Here is a 17,817-nt window from a genome sequence, read left to right on the forward strand (position 1 = left end):
CAGCTCGCCTGTCACTCTTATTTTCCCACTCTTACATCAACCAAGTGCTGATAATGGCTTTCTCTCACACTTGCTCTTCTTTGGCTTAGACAATGCTTGTGTATGTTGTTTCCAACTATTGCATCATTCTCACTCTGGCAATAGGGATCACAATAAACTTGCTTCTTAATTGCCCTCTCTTGACTTAGGCAATGTTGGTTCTTATTAACCTGCGTTGGTATTGCCCTCTCTTGGCTTTGGCAATAACAGTTCTTGTTATCTTATTTTAATATTTCCCACTCATGATTTTGTCAATAATAGTTCTTGTTAGCTTCTTTTAATATTGCCCTCTCTTGGCTTTGGCAATGATGGCTTTTGTTACCCTCTTGTATATGTTGCTCTCTTTTGGCTTTGGCAATTACTTTGGCCATTATACTTATAGGTGTGACCTTCTTGTCTGTTGCCAAAGTTTTTATTCTGCCACCTTAGCTTCTTTGTATCAGTTTGATATTCAAAGATATTATTATTCTGCCACTTTAACCTCTTTACATCAGTTCAGTATTCAAAATAATTATGCATGGCCAGCGGGGCGATCACGAAGCATACCAGGGTTACACATTGACAGTCAACTCACCAGTTGCTGCATATATGTCCGCTCTACCCAATGCCACTGTGCCTTCTACTTCCTCCAATTTGGTTGTACTGCAAACTGATTCTCTTCACTTCCCATGGCCCATGCTTGTCAGGTTCAGAGTGTTCCCTGCTACGCGGACACTCTGTTGTTCGTCTGTCACTGGAGCACAAGTTACAATGGGGAAAGCTTTTCAAATGAACGCTTCCCGCCACCCAACATCGGCATTCACGGCCATCAAGGGGAAAGCCTCTCAAAACAATGCTTCCCACTGCGCAGCTTCTGCATATAAGGTCTTTAAAAGTACAGAGCCTCTAGGAACCGGCATCCACTCTACAAACAGCAGTGGTTCTGGCATCTCGGCTCCACCTCCTGCTTCTCCTAATGGGCTGCACCTGAGGGGGCACTTAATACTTCCCAGTCCCACTCACGTGTGGCCCATTAGCACTATTAAACTGCCACTTGCAGTCCAGTGCCTCTGCATCCCTCTTCTTCATCCCAGTACTTTGGGCATTGTGGGACTTGAAGTCCCCAATGTTCAAATGACCTCTTTTTATTCTAAATCTTGGTTCCAAATATAACTAATTCACTTCTTTTCTTAATTAAATATTCCAAATGAGTTTTTCAGATCTCTCAAGACAAAATTCTTCTTCATAACCAACACAGATATTTGTAATATAAATCTACCAGGAACCATTTTAGGGGAGGCTATATTTATTTTTTTATTACTTATAGGGCGCAAAACACATAACAAGCCCATCAGGGCGCTTACAGGGACAAAGACAAATACTCAACGTTATCCTGATAGCCGGCAAATAAACAGAACGAAATTATAACAAGAAACTTAAAGACAGCTCCGGCAAATGGATGGGTTTTCAGGGCATGCTTGAAGATAGTCAAAGAATTGCAACACCTCTATGTTGCAGTGCTTCAAAAATGGTTCTCAATGAATCTTGTGGGATGTTAGCAAATAAGCTAATGAAATCCATGTTCAATAGAATATCTGTCGGGGCATTAAAGTTCTAGCTTCAATGAAGTTAATCATGTCAGAAGAATCATTACTATATAATGTCATTTCTAGAACAAATGGTTTCAAAAGGTAATCTACAAAGATTGATATGGTTCCAGTAAGGCTATAATATCTGACATTATTTGTCTCCCTGTAGTGTTCTGTACATTTTAATATACTTTAGGAAGTACATAAAAGGAAGATATCAATTGATCAGTTTAAAAAAGGAATTTTCATTTCTACTGATTTACCCATTAAAAAACCTTCTGCTTTGAGCTTAAATATATGCTTGTCGTTCTGGAGTGGTAAATAATAGTCGGTATTCAACATTTATAAAAACAAAGTCATTGCCTAATCAATGTAAATCAAGCCTTTCATCATTAGTCAGACACCACCATTGTTATTCCAGCTCTATTATACAATTTAATGTCTCTGACTCAAAAACCTTAATTTCATGATGTAGGGGAGAAAACTGTTTTCAGAGTATAGGGTGTAGCATATTGATAATTCTGATAGTAATACTGTATCATCTTTTACTGAGAAAGCCAAGGATTTTTTTATGCAAAGGTAAATACTTACCTTAGCGGTAGGCAAAAATGAAAGGCCTTCTGACAATAAATTATGTGTAGCTTTAGACAAGGTTATGTGTGGAGAAATGAAACATGGGGAGTTAACTTTGCTGAGATCTCCGCCCCTTTGTGGCATACCCTTGCCCTCCCATGTTGTTTTAGAGAAGTAATACCCATTAAGCTCTGTGACAGGGATCCTTCAGTTGAAAAAACAAAATACTCTCTCCTAAAGATTCAGAAGAAGTTGTACACCATCTAAGGCATTATGGGGCCTTCTGTTTAGTATAAAATTGGGTCTTAGATAGGGATAAACATTATTATTTATTTTTTCAATTTCTTTGTTGTGATTAATCTAAGAGCCAATTTTCTACTAAACAACAGGCCCCATGATGCATTAAATGGTGTATAACGTCTTAAGAATCTTCAGGAGAGAGTAGCAGTGATGGAGACTGTGGGTCCATCAAATTCATGTGACACATGTTTTCTTGGAAGAATACATGTTTTTTCAACTGAAGGATCCCTTAACTCATATTTCCTTCACATTGTCTCCAAATAATCTTTCTGCATCCTCTATGAACTGATTATCATCAATCTTAGTTATCTCTTTTAACTGCTTACTGTACACATTAGAACATCTTTGAGATGCTTTGATAGATAGGATGATCCAGTCCCTGGAGAACCTATTGCCAACCGCACCAAAAAGGCCTAGGATAATCAGATTGCCAATACATACCCTATGTATATTCTGTACCTTCACATTTCTAGAATCATGTTTTCTCTAGGATTGAATTGCCCATGAAGATAAGTCCTAATCACTTTGTTCTTTAATCCTATACAGGAGTCAGTCTCAGACCTAAATTATCCTAAACATCCTGATATTGTGTCTTCCATTGATGAAGGGTCATGAATCAGGTATCTGAAGTGTGTGAGTTTAGGACACTGTCTTCATCTGCTATCCTACACTCTGGTGTCACTCTCAGAGCTCAGGTCTCACCTGAAAATTCTCTGACATTAAGGTCACCATTATAGCTAATATGCAAACCAAAGTAACTTGATCATAGTTTGTTGAACAGGGAACCTGAAATCCTCTGATATAGGTGTTGTACTAAGGTAATATCTAGAGAATCAATAACTCCTACGATCTGAGATAATACAGAATGACAGTGTGTGGAAAAAATGGGAATTTAGGGAACATGTTTGACTTTAGCAAACTAAAGTGCAGCCTCTCAAATTGGTGCTAATATGTTTTATTTATGGCCTCTGTACCCCTTTAATATGAATACTTTCTCACTGCACAATACAGTGTGTGCTGTATGTAGACTATGTGCAGTAACCAATTTTCTATTATGAGTCCAATTTACCTCTGCTTCTTTTGTGCTCGGTATAAACCATCTCCCTATTCCCTTTTGTCTGGTTTTCTTCTGGGTTATGAGACAAGAATGATGCCTTCTAAGGTGTGATATAGGATGGTGTTTCTTTCTGCTGCTGTGCATCTCCGAAAATCTAGGAATGCTGGGTTTGCTTCATGTTCCCTTCTGTAGGAATATGCCTTCCCTGGGTTGTGCTCCTTGTCTCTCAAGGTAAGCCATGCAGACTAAATGACCTCTTTCAGGAATCATGTGTTGTTGCTTTTGTTGCCTCAGCAAATCTTTGTGCATTTCTTAAGTAATTCTCTGCTTTGGAGTACTCTCATTTCCCCTACTGTCCACTCCTGACCTGACATAATAAGTTCTGTCTCCTTTTACATGCATATCCAGAAGGTCATCTTTCTCTGGCAGCAAAACCGCCACTACCTACATCACATCCTCGATATCTTGAACCTGACTAGGTGTACAAGATCTTTTAATATTATTCAGGAAAGGTCTGTGCAATTTAGGCAGTATGTTAGGTATAAAGTATAATCTCCACACTTCATGAAACTGGTTTGTATTTGAATTTAAGCTACTTATTTTGAAGTTAACCTTTTTATTTCATGTCTTACCTTAACGTGTCATGTTTGTCCATTGCTATATTTCATCAGTTGCTTGTATTAAACTATTTGCTCTTCAGCAAAATCTGCCTGGCTAGATTCAAATATCTTAGTTTTAGAAGCCAGTGAATCTAATCTGTTTTGTAATTCATTTTGTAAGGAATATTTTTGCACTGAGAAGCATGTACTTTTTTCACTACTTTTTTCACTATCTCTTGATGTTTACTTTTTTTGATATTGCTTGATGTTCAGATTCCCAGGTAGCAGGCTCTTTTCTTACTTGCGCTTTTCGTTGAAATCCACCACCAAGGTCATTATTTCTTTTTCGATTTCTCTCTGAATCTTGAATATGCATCTACTTGCTAATTGCTGTGCTAATTGCTGCACACACACTCTCTTTTGATCTACTGTGTCTGTGTCTGTGCTTGTATAACTTGCAGAGTAAGTTGAGGGTGTTCCTTTCCAGTGTTATCTAGGTTCTTTATTGTTTTACTATATTTAAATTCTGCTGTAGCGGACCAATCTCAATATGCACATCTACTACTTTGACAATTTGTTTTTTTTGCACTTTGTGGGTCACATTATAATCTATCAGAGCATTGGTATAAATGTCCGGATAATAAAATGTGTCATTTAATTTGTTATATGTCTGTAATGACTAACTATAAATGTACCTGAAAGTCAAGACATGCTTGTCTAGTCATTCCTTGGCTTCATTGCATTCTTTTAATTCAAGATGTTCTTTTATATTTCCTCATTGAAACACTGTTGTTGTTGCATTGAAGTCTGCATAGCCTCCTTCAATTGTTAATTGTGTTCAGTCTCATCACTTGTTTGTCGATTATCTGTTCATTCTTCCTTTGACCAGTCTACTTAGTTATTGATCCCTCTCTCTGTTTTTGCTAGTTTGTCTTCAATCAACTTAAGGTGAGAATGAGGTCTTCTGAAAGGTTGACCACCACAACTCATTCATCAGTCTTGATAATTATCACATCTGCAATGACTTGTTGAATGGATCATGCTCTTCCCAATTGCCTATCCCTACCTGTTCAAATATGTCCTTAATTTTGTCTTTCCATGACAGCAAGTCTTGCGACGGTCCGAGAAAATGTATCCGGACAGGACAAATTCATCAGAATTCTTTTAGCAAATTTCCACTGCTTTACAAATTTATGATTACAAATCACAGTAATACTATAAACAATCAAATATTATTTGTTTTGAAATATATCACATTGTTCAAAACCAGTGCTGAATTAACACTAAATCAAAAGTTATACAACTAAAATGATAAGCCTCAACCAGTCAATATACAATCAATATTCTCAATTCTCTATCCGTTCCTGCTCTGTGGACAGCCTGTATCCTTTGTGAGAACATTCACATGGAACCATCCTATTTAGCATGAGGACACACTTTCACACATATTTGGGATCTTGGGCACAACCTGTGTTAAAAAATGAATGTCATGTATATGTGTAGATACTAGTGATATCTGAATTCCACGTCACAGTTTTCATCCCCCAGGTCCTTGAAAGCACAAAAATAACACCAGTTTGATGCTGCCTGTGATGCAATCTAACCCCGGACCTTGAACAAGAAACACATTTTTTTGGATTAGAATGTTATTTTTATTTCAAAAGAATATATTGATTAAAACGCAGGTGATCCCCATTCCACAATCGGGAAAATTACACACATGCTTCAAATAAATTGGTGGTTGTCATGAGCTGTGATCTAAAATCACAATACAACTTCCCTATTTTTGCTCTCACTGATAAAAAAAAATCATACTATAAAGAAGTAGTTGCTCATTAAATATACATTCATACATACATTATCATCAGTGAATATGTATGAATGCATGTATGCATGCATTTATGTATGGTATTTATAAAGGACAACCCTATCTGGGAAGCACAGAGTGTTGTACAAAGGTGACATCTCGAAGGGGTTACAAATAGGGTGCAGGAGTAGTAGAGGAGTTGGGGTGAGTAGGGAGGGCATGGGGGTTGGGACTTCAGAGGGGATAATAGAGTTCAATATAGCAATCAGTGATTGGTATAATGGTCTTTATATTGTCTTCAGGTCATTTATTAAGTGTGGGATGGAAGGGGACAGTTTTATCTGCATTGGAAACTTTATTCAGAGACATGGTGAATAACAGCAAAAGGTATGTGTCCTGTTTATATCTCTAATATTGATTTGTTTGCACATTGGCAAAGTTGTAGCTTCTAGTAGTGTGATGGCCTTTGGAGATGCTGGGCAGCACAGCTAAGTAAATTGGTGTTTTAGGTGTGACTGTTTTGTAGGCTATTCAGGGAGTCTTTAGCATGATGTGTAGCCTGTGCGGTTCTTTGAGGATGGGGTGAATGATGGCTCACATTTTCCTAGTCCATTGTTGATGAATGCTGCAGGATGCTGGATAGCTTTCAGGGGGGAATCTGGGACTCCTGTGAGTAGGGAGTTGGAAGGTTGGGAGATGATCAGTGGTTGGACAACTCTTCTGAGACTCGGTAGAGGGATTAATGTCATAAAGTACAGAGAAGTGCAAGCTGGTAAAGTACTCCTTCAGAGGTTTGTTTTGAATAAGGGGGTCACAGAGAATATGAAAGTTGAGAGATTTGGCGAGAGTTGTGACATGAATCTGTATTCGAAATACTGAATCTTTGGTTTTAAACTAATTTTAATAATAAGCACCAATTTATGAAAGTTTATAAATGTCATGCATTGAAATTTAAACAAAGCACAATCATCTTACTATATTAAATTATCACTTTCATAAAAATAAAGAACATCTGAATGTGAAGCATAAAAACATTAACAGCAGTTGTGCCCTAAGCTCTGTGCACCACGAGACAAGCCACTCCAAGATGGTTGCCCCCCACCAGCTGCCCTCATCTGATGCCTAACTTCCAACCGAAGTAGCCAGGCAGACACCTGATTGCTGCCTGAGTAAACCGGCCCACAATCACAAAGGCCCAAGAACTAAGGCTATCCCCTGTCCTAGCTTGTCCTCGGCCGCCCTCGCCGTGAGCCAGGGACCCTGATCTAAGCTGCCACAAATCACTTTGTGAGGCCATAGCACCGCAGCGCTCACTCAAGGTACTGTGTCATACCCAAACTGTTTTAATCCTGTTATGCCGCCGCAACAACTCTGTGAAGCATCTCCTGCCAACTACTCACTGTGTTACACCCTCGGCCAGCTTCTCCCCGCCTCTGGCGCCCCCCACTCACGCCCTCCATCACAATGCATTGAACTCATGCTGATTGCTGCGCCTGTTTTACTTTTTTCACGCACTATCTAATCCAGTTTCCTCGTATGTTGCCACCCTGTATCTCGCTAATCTCAGTAACCTGTACCATGATTCCCCATACCTGCACAATGGGGGCACTACCCAATATGAAATGGTACCTCTTTCTGCTCCTACCTGCAAGGCAAAAAACCTTGGGGTCATCTTCGACTCCACACTCTCCTTCTCTCCTCACATATCCGACGTCTCTAAGAAGTCACACTACCAGCTACACCTCCTCAGAGGTATCCTTCCTTTCCTCTCCTTCCCCCAGAAGCTCACTGTCTCTAGAGCCCTGATTCTCTTGAAGCTGGACTACTGTAACAGCCTCTATCTAAATCTGCCCGTCTCTACTCTCCGCCCTTTGCAACTCATCCAGAACAGGACTGCGAGACTTGTCCTTGGCCTCAAGCCCAGGGACCGTATCTCTCCAGGACTGAAATCACTGCACTGGCTCCCAGTGACTGCGAGGATCGAGTTCAAAACCCTCTGCATTGTCGACAAGGCCGTCTGGGGCCTTGGGCCAAAATACCTTCAACTCTCTCTTCCTAAATATCTTCCTTCTCGAACTCTTCGCTCATCTGCCTCCAAGTCCCTCAGGGTCAGCCGCTTCTCAAAACAACGAGTTGGGGGCAGATCTCTCTCCGCTGCAGGGGCCTCCCTCTGGAACAGCCTTCCTGCCTCCCTGAAACTTGAGGAGAACCATCTCCGGTTCCAGAAGCACCTCAAACCTTCCTCTTTGCCTCCGCTTTCTCTCTCCCTCTCCCCTGCTAATACTACTGAAACTGCACTGAATCTGCAACTGGGCCACTCACCGTTCTCGGTCCTTGGCCCAGCCACTCTCCTCTGCACTGCCTCCATGGCAACCCCTGCACTACGGGACTGTGTCTGTATCCCTACAGCCCCCCTTCCCAGCACTTGTCTGCACTTACTTCGCACTTGCCACCAGCTGGCCCTTGTTATTTATCCTGTTTGCTGTATGCTATTAACCTTGTACTGCACTTTCCCCTCTCCCTTTCCGACTTGCACTTTTCCTTTTCCCTCTACCCTTTGCACTTGCGTGATCTGAATGACACCTGGCCTAGTAGGATCGTTGTCTGTGTCCCCTTGTTCCCCCCTGCCTCGTCATGCCTTGAAACACTTGTGTATAGGCGCGTTACAAATGCCATTTCATATCATATCATATCATACCTCGAGTAGCAGACCGCCACCACCGTGAGCCTGCACTCTAATTACAGCTTCCTTTCTGAACCACAATATGCTCACTGTGTCCATAACCAGCTCCAAGTAGCAAGCGTCCATTATACGGTCGCTAAACTGAGTCGCAGTCTGCAGCGACCCTATGACAGCTCTCAGCCTCCCTCACATGGTTGCTTGCCCTGCTAATGACCGTTATGCAAGTTAATTTGATGTCACAACCCTGTCTGTGGCGCTCCTCGCTTCGCCTGCTTTATAGGATCACTTTAGCGCCCACATACCTACTACCTGGTGAACCTGCCATTTAGACAAGCTCATTAATGCACCCCCTACTTGGCCTATACATGTGCTGATTCCTGAACTAGCCTAGCTACTGCCTACAGGCCTGTTCTGTAATAGACTATTGCTTCCTGTTTTTACCTTGATTGTGCCTAATCCAAAACTAGCCTATTTGCTGCCTACAGTGCCTGCTTTGAATTAGCCTATTGCTGCCTGTTTTTGCCTTGATTGTGCCTAATCCTGAACTAGCCTAGCTGCTGCCTACAGTGCCTGTTCTAAAATAGCCTTTTGCTGCCTGTTTTTAACTTGATTGTGCCTAATCCTGAACTAGCCTAGCTGCTGCCTACAGTGCCTGTTCTGAAATAGCCTATTGCTGCCTCTTTTACCTTGATTGTGCCTAATCCTGAACTAGCCTAGCTTCTGCCTACAGTGCCTGCTCTGAAATAGCCTATTGCTGCCTGTTTTTTTACCTTGATTGTGCCTAATCCTGAACTAGCTTAGCTGCTGTCTATGGTGCCTGTGCCTAATCCTGAACTAGTTTAGCTGCTGTCTATAGTGCCTGTGCTGAAATAGCCTACATCCGTCCAACAACTCGCCACTGCGCCTACTCATGCTCCATCAACCCAGCCTTCCTGCAGGCTATTGCCCTACACTCAAAACGGCCTGTTCATGGCATACCTCTATTTCCCCACTCTCACCCTGACCGCAACTCTTGCCCTGCTCCACCTCAACCCCTCTCAACACTCCACACATACCCTGCAGACTATGGAGTACACCAAATCTAAACAAACAGACCAGCCAAATGACACCCTCATCCCCTTAGAATGGACCTTCTACACCTCATCTACAGACCCCCAGGTCCCATCTCATCATTCAAAAAAGAGATATTCGACCTCCTGACCACTCACACCAAAATAGGATCTCAAATCATCCTTCTAGGAGACCTTAACTTTGGCCTTGGCGATCCTAATGATGCCAATGCACTCTCCCTAGAAAATGCTATCTCCCAACTAGGATTCAAACACAGAATTACAGCCACAACACATATCAAAGGCAGAACCTTGGACTGGTTAGCAGATCTCAACTGTTCCACAGCCATCATTAAAAACAAGCCTATAGTTTGGTCAAACCATCACACCATTTCCTTCTCCATCCAAGGGAAATCACCACCGACCACCGTCCCAGCCACCGTCCAGCAAACCTTCTCTAGGAATAATTGCAACATCACCTTGCAGAACCTTCGCCCGCTTATCCACAACATCCTCACCCCTGCAAACTATGCCAACCTAGATGCGGAGAAACATGCTGACCTCTACAATACAACTCTTGAATCTGCATTAGATACCATCGCCCCCATCAAACTCTCCAAAGCTAAACCAGCAGGAAACCTGAACAAATGGTTCACACCAGAGCTAAGAATCCTTCGGAATACTAACCGAGCGGCAGAAGCCACCTGGAGAAAAACTCCTAACCAAGCTAATAAAACGCAACTCACATTAGCAGCTTCCACCTACAAAACATCTATCCTCAGGGCCAAAAAAGAGACCTACGACAATGGAATTGAGAGTGCCAAATCTAAAACTAAGGAGCTATTCACTATCCTTAGAGAACTCGAGTTGCCAGCAGCACCAGCAGAAACCTGCGTGAAAGATGCAGACTGGTGTGAGAGGATCCAAAAAGCCCTGGCAGACAGAATTGCCATGCTGCAAAATAAAATTGAACAGAAAAGGCTCAGTCTAGCCAAAAAAGCTAACACTCCACCTCTGCCCACCCCCAAAGCACCCACCTGCCCCCCATTATCCTTTTCCCCGGTATTTACCAAAGAAGTGGCAAGCATCATCAAAGGTCTCAAACCTTCCAGATGCCAAGGAGACACTTGCCCAGCCACCATTATTCAGGAAGGCGCCAACAATCTGGCCCCTTTCATAACCACCCTTATCAACGCATCCTTCAAATCTAGCTCAGTCCTTAACAGCCTCAAGGAGGCCTGGGTCATGCCCCTTCTAAAAAAAAACTAACCTAGACACCAACAACCCCACTTACTACAGGCCTATCACCACTGTTCCCTACATCCTAAAGATTCTGGACAGAGTGTCCTACCTGCAAATCCAGAAGCACCTGGAAGAGAACAACCTCCTGGGCCTTAGCCAATCAGGTTTCAGACCAAGGCATGGAACAGAGACAGCACTCCTGGACCTAAAAATCTAGATGGACGAGGCGAAGGTCAAGCTAGCCATCCTCCTGCTGCTTGATCTATCAGCAGCCTTTGACCTTGTCGACCATCAGATCCTCACGGAACTTCTGATGACCTCAGCTGCCTTCTTTAGCCAGGCGACCGCCTGGATCCAATCCTTCCTAGCCAATCAAACCAGCCGGGTCTTCTCCCCGTGGGCTTCAGCCCACCCCATCCCTATCCTCTGTGGCGTTCCACAAGGTTTGTGCGTCTCCCCAACCTTATTCAATATCTTCACCAAGCTATTGTTCAATCGCCTTGACAGCCTGGGTGTCACCTGCACAAAATACACGGATGACACCCAGGTTCTCATCTCCCTTTCAGGGTGCTATGAGGAGGACTTACACTTTGATCAACAATCTTTACCTGGAGATCCAAACCGGGATTGCAGAGCTCCTTCTTGTCGGCTCTCAACCACGGCTAAACAAACTGGACCCCATTACACGTCCATCAACATAGACGGTAACCAAATCTCTGTGGTTAAAGGAATTAAAACTCTCGGGGTCTACTTAGACTCCACGCTCTCACTCAAAAGACAGGTGAACACCACAGCCTCAGCCACGGCTTATACAAATAAGCGCATTAACGCCTGTAACCCTTCCTTTCTCCAGACAGCTGCATCACCATAGCCAGAGCGCTAGTGCTCTCTAAAATTGACTATTCTAACACTCTCTTTCTCGGCACCTCAGAACGCAATTTGAACAAACTACAGGTGCTCCAGAACCATGCCCTTAGCGCTGCCCTGGGCATCCCACGACACGCTCACATCTCCAGCATCAGACAAGATGCTCACTGGCTCCCTGTACGAGACAGAATCACTCTCAGATATCTTGTTATTGTCCACAAATGCCTCTCTAATGACGCTCCCAAATACCTGCCAGACACACCCCAACCAGACCTACTAGAAATCCTTACACACCCTGCCTCTCCATCCCCAAATTCTCCCTAAAAAAAGCATGTGGCTCCAGCTTTCCGGTCCTTGCCGCCAAAGCTTGGAACACCACACCACCGAACATCAGAGCAGAGCCCTCCTTCTGGACCTTCAGAGCCAAAACTAAAGCTTGGCTTGCCAACAAGATTTCCACCACCTTTTGATTCTCCTCTTAAACATACTTGACTATTGTCGACCATCATGTAACCTGGTCAATCCCACTTACTGTTATTTTTACTGTTTGTATATACTATGTTGTAACCTCAATAAGTCTCAGGCACCCAGTTACCCCAGGGTCAGGCGCGCGGTATATGTAAAGAAACTAAACTAAACTAAACCAAACCTTTGACTGAAAGACAACTCACTTTTCTACTGCATATTAGCTTTTATGATAAATCAGAATTGGAATATTTCTCTGTGTGTGCATACATTGCCATAAAATTCAACAGAATTATTTAAAATGTGTGGAAGAGAAAGTCATCCCTTTTCCTAACTATGCTATGTAAGGTTGTTTTCTAAATAGCATCTATTTCTAACTAAGAATAAGAAAAGGACAATTTTAAATGGTTTTGTTTTTTGAGTGAAGGACAAGTGAGAAATGGAATAGATATGATCCACTGGTTCCATTGTGTTCTTTTCCCTTGACAAAGTCCTCCCCACCAATGTTCTGAATACAAGAAAAGAGAGTTTACGTTTATACAATAATTGGCTATGGTTACTACACTGCATGAGGTGTGTTAATTGCTATTTCAAATCTATGACTCATTCGGCATCAGAGGGCAAATAATACTGGAGGCCTTCACTTTGATAGTCTTGATGTTACTGAGGCATACCTAATAAGTCCGTCCACCTAGCTCCCATTGCTTGCAATGCGTAGACTGTCAAGTGGATGAGTATCTAACATATATTTACGCAAACCTTTTGTAAGTGAATTAAAATATACATTATTATTTGGAAAGGTGCTGTTGTTAACAATGTTTCTTCAATCCTACATCAAACTGCAAACTGGATTTGCCAATATGTATTTTATATATGGAGAAATATGTATTTATATTATTTATATGAAGAGTAATTCTGTAAAACATACGTTAACAAATTTGTGAATTTTGTTTTGTTTTGTTTTGTTTTTAACAAGACTTAAAAATGCACCCCATTCTGTCTAAGTTGTTTTTACAAATGTTAGTTTGGACAGATGAATTACAGGGAGAATAGGTCATGAGCCATCTGGTCCAGAAAAGCTCTTACTTGTATGGGACTTCATCTTGGAACAACAGTTTGCTTAATTTCTGCACTTACCCCAGTCTCCACTGACTGGGTGCACTTGGACCTCCCCCTCCATGTTACCCTATATGCACATGCACGATCCAAATGTACATGCCTGAAGATCGTCTGTCGGTTGTCTTCTCCCCTTAATTGCACTTGTAAAACTGCAGAATCGCTGTCATGCCTATTTGCTGTGCCTCAACTGTAAACGTATTTTACACACTTGCTTGGCCTGTTGCAGACTATTATCGTCTCAGAATTTCAAGGGCTCTGAGCAACCGTTGTTTTTCCCCTTGTTTCCACCTCCTTGAGTACTTTGAAACACTGTCCTGTGTGTAGGTGATATATAAATAAACAATACAATATATAAATAAATAAGTAAATAAATAAATAAATACATGAATAAACAAACAAACAGTACAATAAGCCAAAGTATCTCTGGGCACTAGGTCCACTACTTAATAAAGGCACATTCTTTGACAACAAGTCATCAACCATTAACTTAAGAATGCATTCTGAAGATTCTTATCACATTTTAGACTATGGATTCTTAAATAATTCCTCTGTTTTCCTGTATTTTCTCAGCAAGGGAAATTATTGTTATTCCTTATATAAACATTGATGATTTTCTTTTCTCTGGAAATGTATTCACCGTATATAGGTCATAACGAATATCTCTGCTGTACTGAGCAAAAACCTATCTTTTGTGTTGTCAAATTACCTTGGAATTATTATCTTTGCAAAGGAAAAGGAGTACACTAAGGAGCTCATTTTGCTCATGGGTGTAAATTGCCCAGAGCAGATTGCTTAGGACAAAAGGGTCCCTTCTGCCCGATTTTCGACATTTGCACTGTAGAGTGCAAAAGAGAAGCATATACTACCAGTGCTAAATGAGTAAGCATTGCCCGCCATGTATGCGTGGCAGGCAGAGTTTACAGTGATTCCCTATGTTGTCTGCCTGGTTTTCACTCGCGTAAAAAGGATCAGTCTAGATAAGTTGTTTTTGAAGATGGAGAGTAAAAGGGAGGCAGAAATGTTACTCCCGTTCCCCCTTCAAAAACAACAAAAATGCCCTGGAGCGATAATGAAAGAGTTAAGGCAGGCATAACATTAGTAAGCCTGTCTTTTGTTGCTTCATATACGCTCCGGGGACTTGGAAAATAGGCTCCTAAATAGTCAAAATGTTACGGAAGCAAAGCAAGTTCCCGGAGTTTGACAAAGAACAACCAATTAAATAAACAGTGCAGAAAATTCGGACAATTAGCTGGGACAACTTGGGTGATGTATCCATGTTGAGTATGGCTGAGTAGCAGCATAGGCTTAGAAAGTGTAGTAAGTAAAGCATGGCTCACAATATTTTTCCTGATCCATGGAGGCAGTGATGTCCAATATTATTTCTCCTCATGGAGGCGGGTGTGGGGACAGTACAGCTGACACATTGTGATAACTTGCGCCCTCATAAGCATGTGCTTTAGCATTAGGCTAAGTTCACAAGGCAAACCTAGAAAGAAAATCCAGGACTGTGCGCCCAATTATACAAGTACGTGTTTATTAATAAATTACCTTTCTGGTCCTTTTTCAAATCAGGGCTGTTACGTTTTCTGTGTATCCAAGTATATCTCCTATTTGAATATTTATACAATGCAGTTCACCAAAAAACAAATTCATAATGCATCGATTTTCAGTAAGTTCTAAGCACGGTTTAATTTCTTCTTGCATTCTTGCATTTTGCTTGGATTGATTTTTACTTACAATGGTTTAGACATGAGGGATCTATGAATCGGGGAGGTTTACGAACGATTTATGTAATATGGATAGCTAGATAAATACAGACTTAAAACTTTCAACAACGTTGGTTATAGATGTGCCTAGTGTATTGGTTCTTTTTTCACATACCCCGTGCATTCCTTCCCAATGTCAACCCTTATTTTTCTGTCTCTCATATACAACTGTTTATTGGTTCGCCCAAGGATATGGACAAATATTTATGTGCATTTCTGTTTTTTATTTCATATTTGCCCTCAATCATGGATGTTTGTATGTTTGGCATTGGGTTTGCTTTTTGAAAATCGATGCATTAATAATTTGTTTTTTGGTGAACTGCATTGTATAACTATTCAAATAGGAGATTTACTTGGATATACATAAAATGCAACAGCCCTGATTTGAAAAAGGCCCAGAAGGGCCGAAACACGTGTTATCAACCAAAGGCAATTTATTAATAAACACGTACTTATATAATTGGGCGCACAGTCCTAGATTTTCTTTCTAGTTTTGCATTATTGTTTTTGATGGGTTTTCCTTGGTTTACCGTCAATCCAGTGACCTGCGACTAGACTGGATAAATAAGAAACGTCTACCATACCATACCTGAGGGATGCCCAATTTTGAATGGCATCGGATGGGTTTCAGAAAACTGATCAGAATATCTGGAGTGCATATTATAAGCAAGAGCAAGTCTAGTAAAATCTTGCCTACAGGATTCCTCCAGTGTCATTCGTATACTTCAAATCTTTGTGTGGCAAGAGTCCTTCAGACTGACTACCTTGGATGTTAGGCATTATATACGTCAATTCACCACGAATGGGCACTAGCCTCTATTGATCACGCCTTCAGGAATGACTTTGCTTCATATTATTTACAAATTGACCTGCTCAAAGAGATGTTACAAATAACTTTGGAATCCAACTTGTTCACTTTTAACAATTGTCTATATCAACAACTTAAAGGATTGGCAATGGGGACTAAATATGCCCCTGCATTAGCCAACATCTTTATGGGGATGCTGGAAGAATATACAGTGTACCAAGACCCATCCTTTAACGACAGTGTCAAACTATAGGTAAGATACATAGATGACATTGTTTTAATTTGGGAAGGATCTGATACCCTATTTCATGAATTTACCAACAGACTTAACCAGAATCCATTTGAGATACAATTCACCTGAGAAAATAATGCTGATCAAATTAACTTTTTGGATCAAGATGATCATTTGGAAACACGTACCTTTCGGAAGCCAACCAAAGTTAATTCCATTTTACATGCAAATAAACGCCACCAGCGTACAACGATTCACAACATCCCTCTAGGAGAATGTATTCGAGCGAGACGCAATTGTAAAGATTATCACAAATTCCAACAGGAGTGCAACCTTTCGAGGAGCCGTTTCAAAAAGAGAGGATACCCGAACAAGTGTTTGCAAAAGGCTTATGAGAAAAGGAAAAATCTACAACATCAGGATACTATAACTACAAAAATCAGAACAGAAGGGATACCGATGAAATTAGTGTTTGTAACTCAATTCAACAATGACCATCAGATAATCAGAAAAACTTTACAGAAACATTGGCAATTACTGCAATTGGATGAACACTTACACAAATTTGTTGAAGATAGACCAACTATCATATTTAAAAAAACAAGTACTCTCAAATCAATCATCTGCCCTTCATTGTTACCAGATCTAGAGGACAAAAAACAACTCACCTGGCTTAATAAAAATGAACCAGGTTTCTGAAAATGTGTTTTTTGCACAATGTGTAAATTTGCCCGTGACAAGACAAAAGAACTCGAGGGTCCCAACGGAAAAACTGTTAAAATCAAACACATGATAAATTGTAGAACAAAGTATGTGGTCTTTGCTATCATCTGCCCTTGCAAGAAAATCTATGTAGGCATCACCAAAAGGGAGTTAAGAACTAGGAATCTGCAACATCTGACAAAAATTGGAAGCCAGGATGTGACTTTACCATTGTCCATGCATTGGCAAAAGAATCATTAGATGGATGATAAGACCACTGTTACATTTGTAGGCTTACAGCATGTTTTATTGAACAAAAGAGGTGGAGATAGAGTGAAAGCACTAAGCCAAGCAGAGGCTAGACTGGTTTGTTTTTTTAACACAACTGTGTTAGGCTTGAATTTTGATACTGAAATGGCGTCGTTCTTGTAGGATAAATTTGCATGCAGCAATATATGTATTTTAGCCTCAGATGGACTAATTGTGTACCGTATTACATAGGAATACGAAAGGTTTCATATATGTACATTTAAAAATTGATAGTAACATAACAAATAACACTGTAGCTATGTCGCACTATCATCGAGTTTGCAGTATCATTGAATGGGAACAATATTCTACAAGGAGAAATAAATATTCCCCTTACTTTACTACAAGGCGAAATATCCAGATCAACCTTGAGAAAAATCACACCTTCCTTTTTAGGTAGTAATGATGTATTAATATGTTATAGCATTTTCCTGGCGTTTCTGACATGTTTGCAGACATTAAGGCTTGATTGGCGTGAGTATACCTTTACAATTACGACTAGACCAGTGTTGCCATGACGACTAGTTCACAAGCCAACAACAAAGCTCAGAATACATATTGTGAGTTCCTTTTTTCCTACTCCGTGCATTAATGTGTGTTTTCTTCACATAATACATTACAATCTAGTATCA

The sequence above is a fragment of the Ambystoma mexicanum genome, chromosome 5p (assembly GCF_040938575.1).
Source record: "Ambystoma mexicanum isolate Mex_15411 chromosome 5p, UKY_AmexF1_1, whole genome shotgun sequence".
Classification (NCBI taxonomy): Eukaryota; Metazoa; Chordata; class Amphibia; order Caudata; family Ambystomatidae; genus Ambystoma; species Ambystoma mexicanum.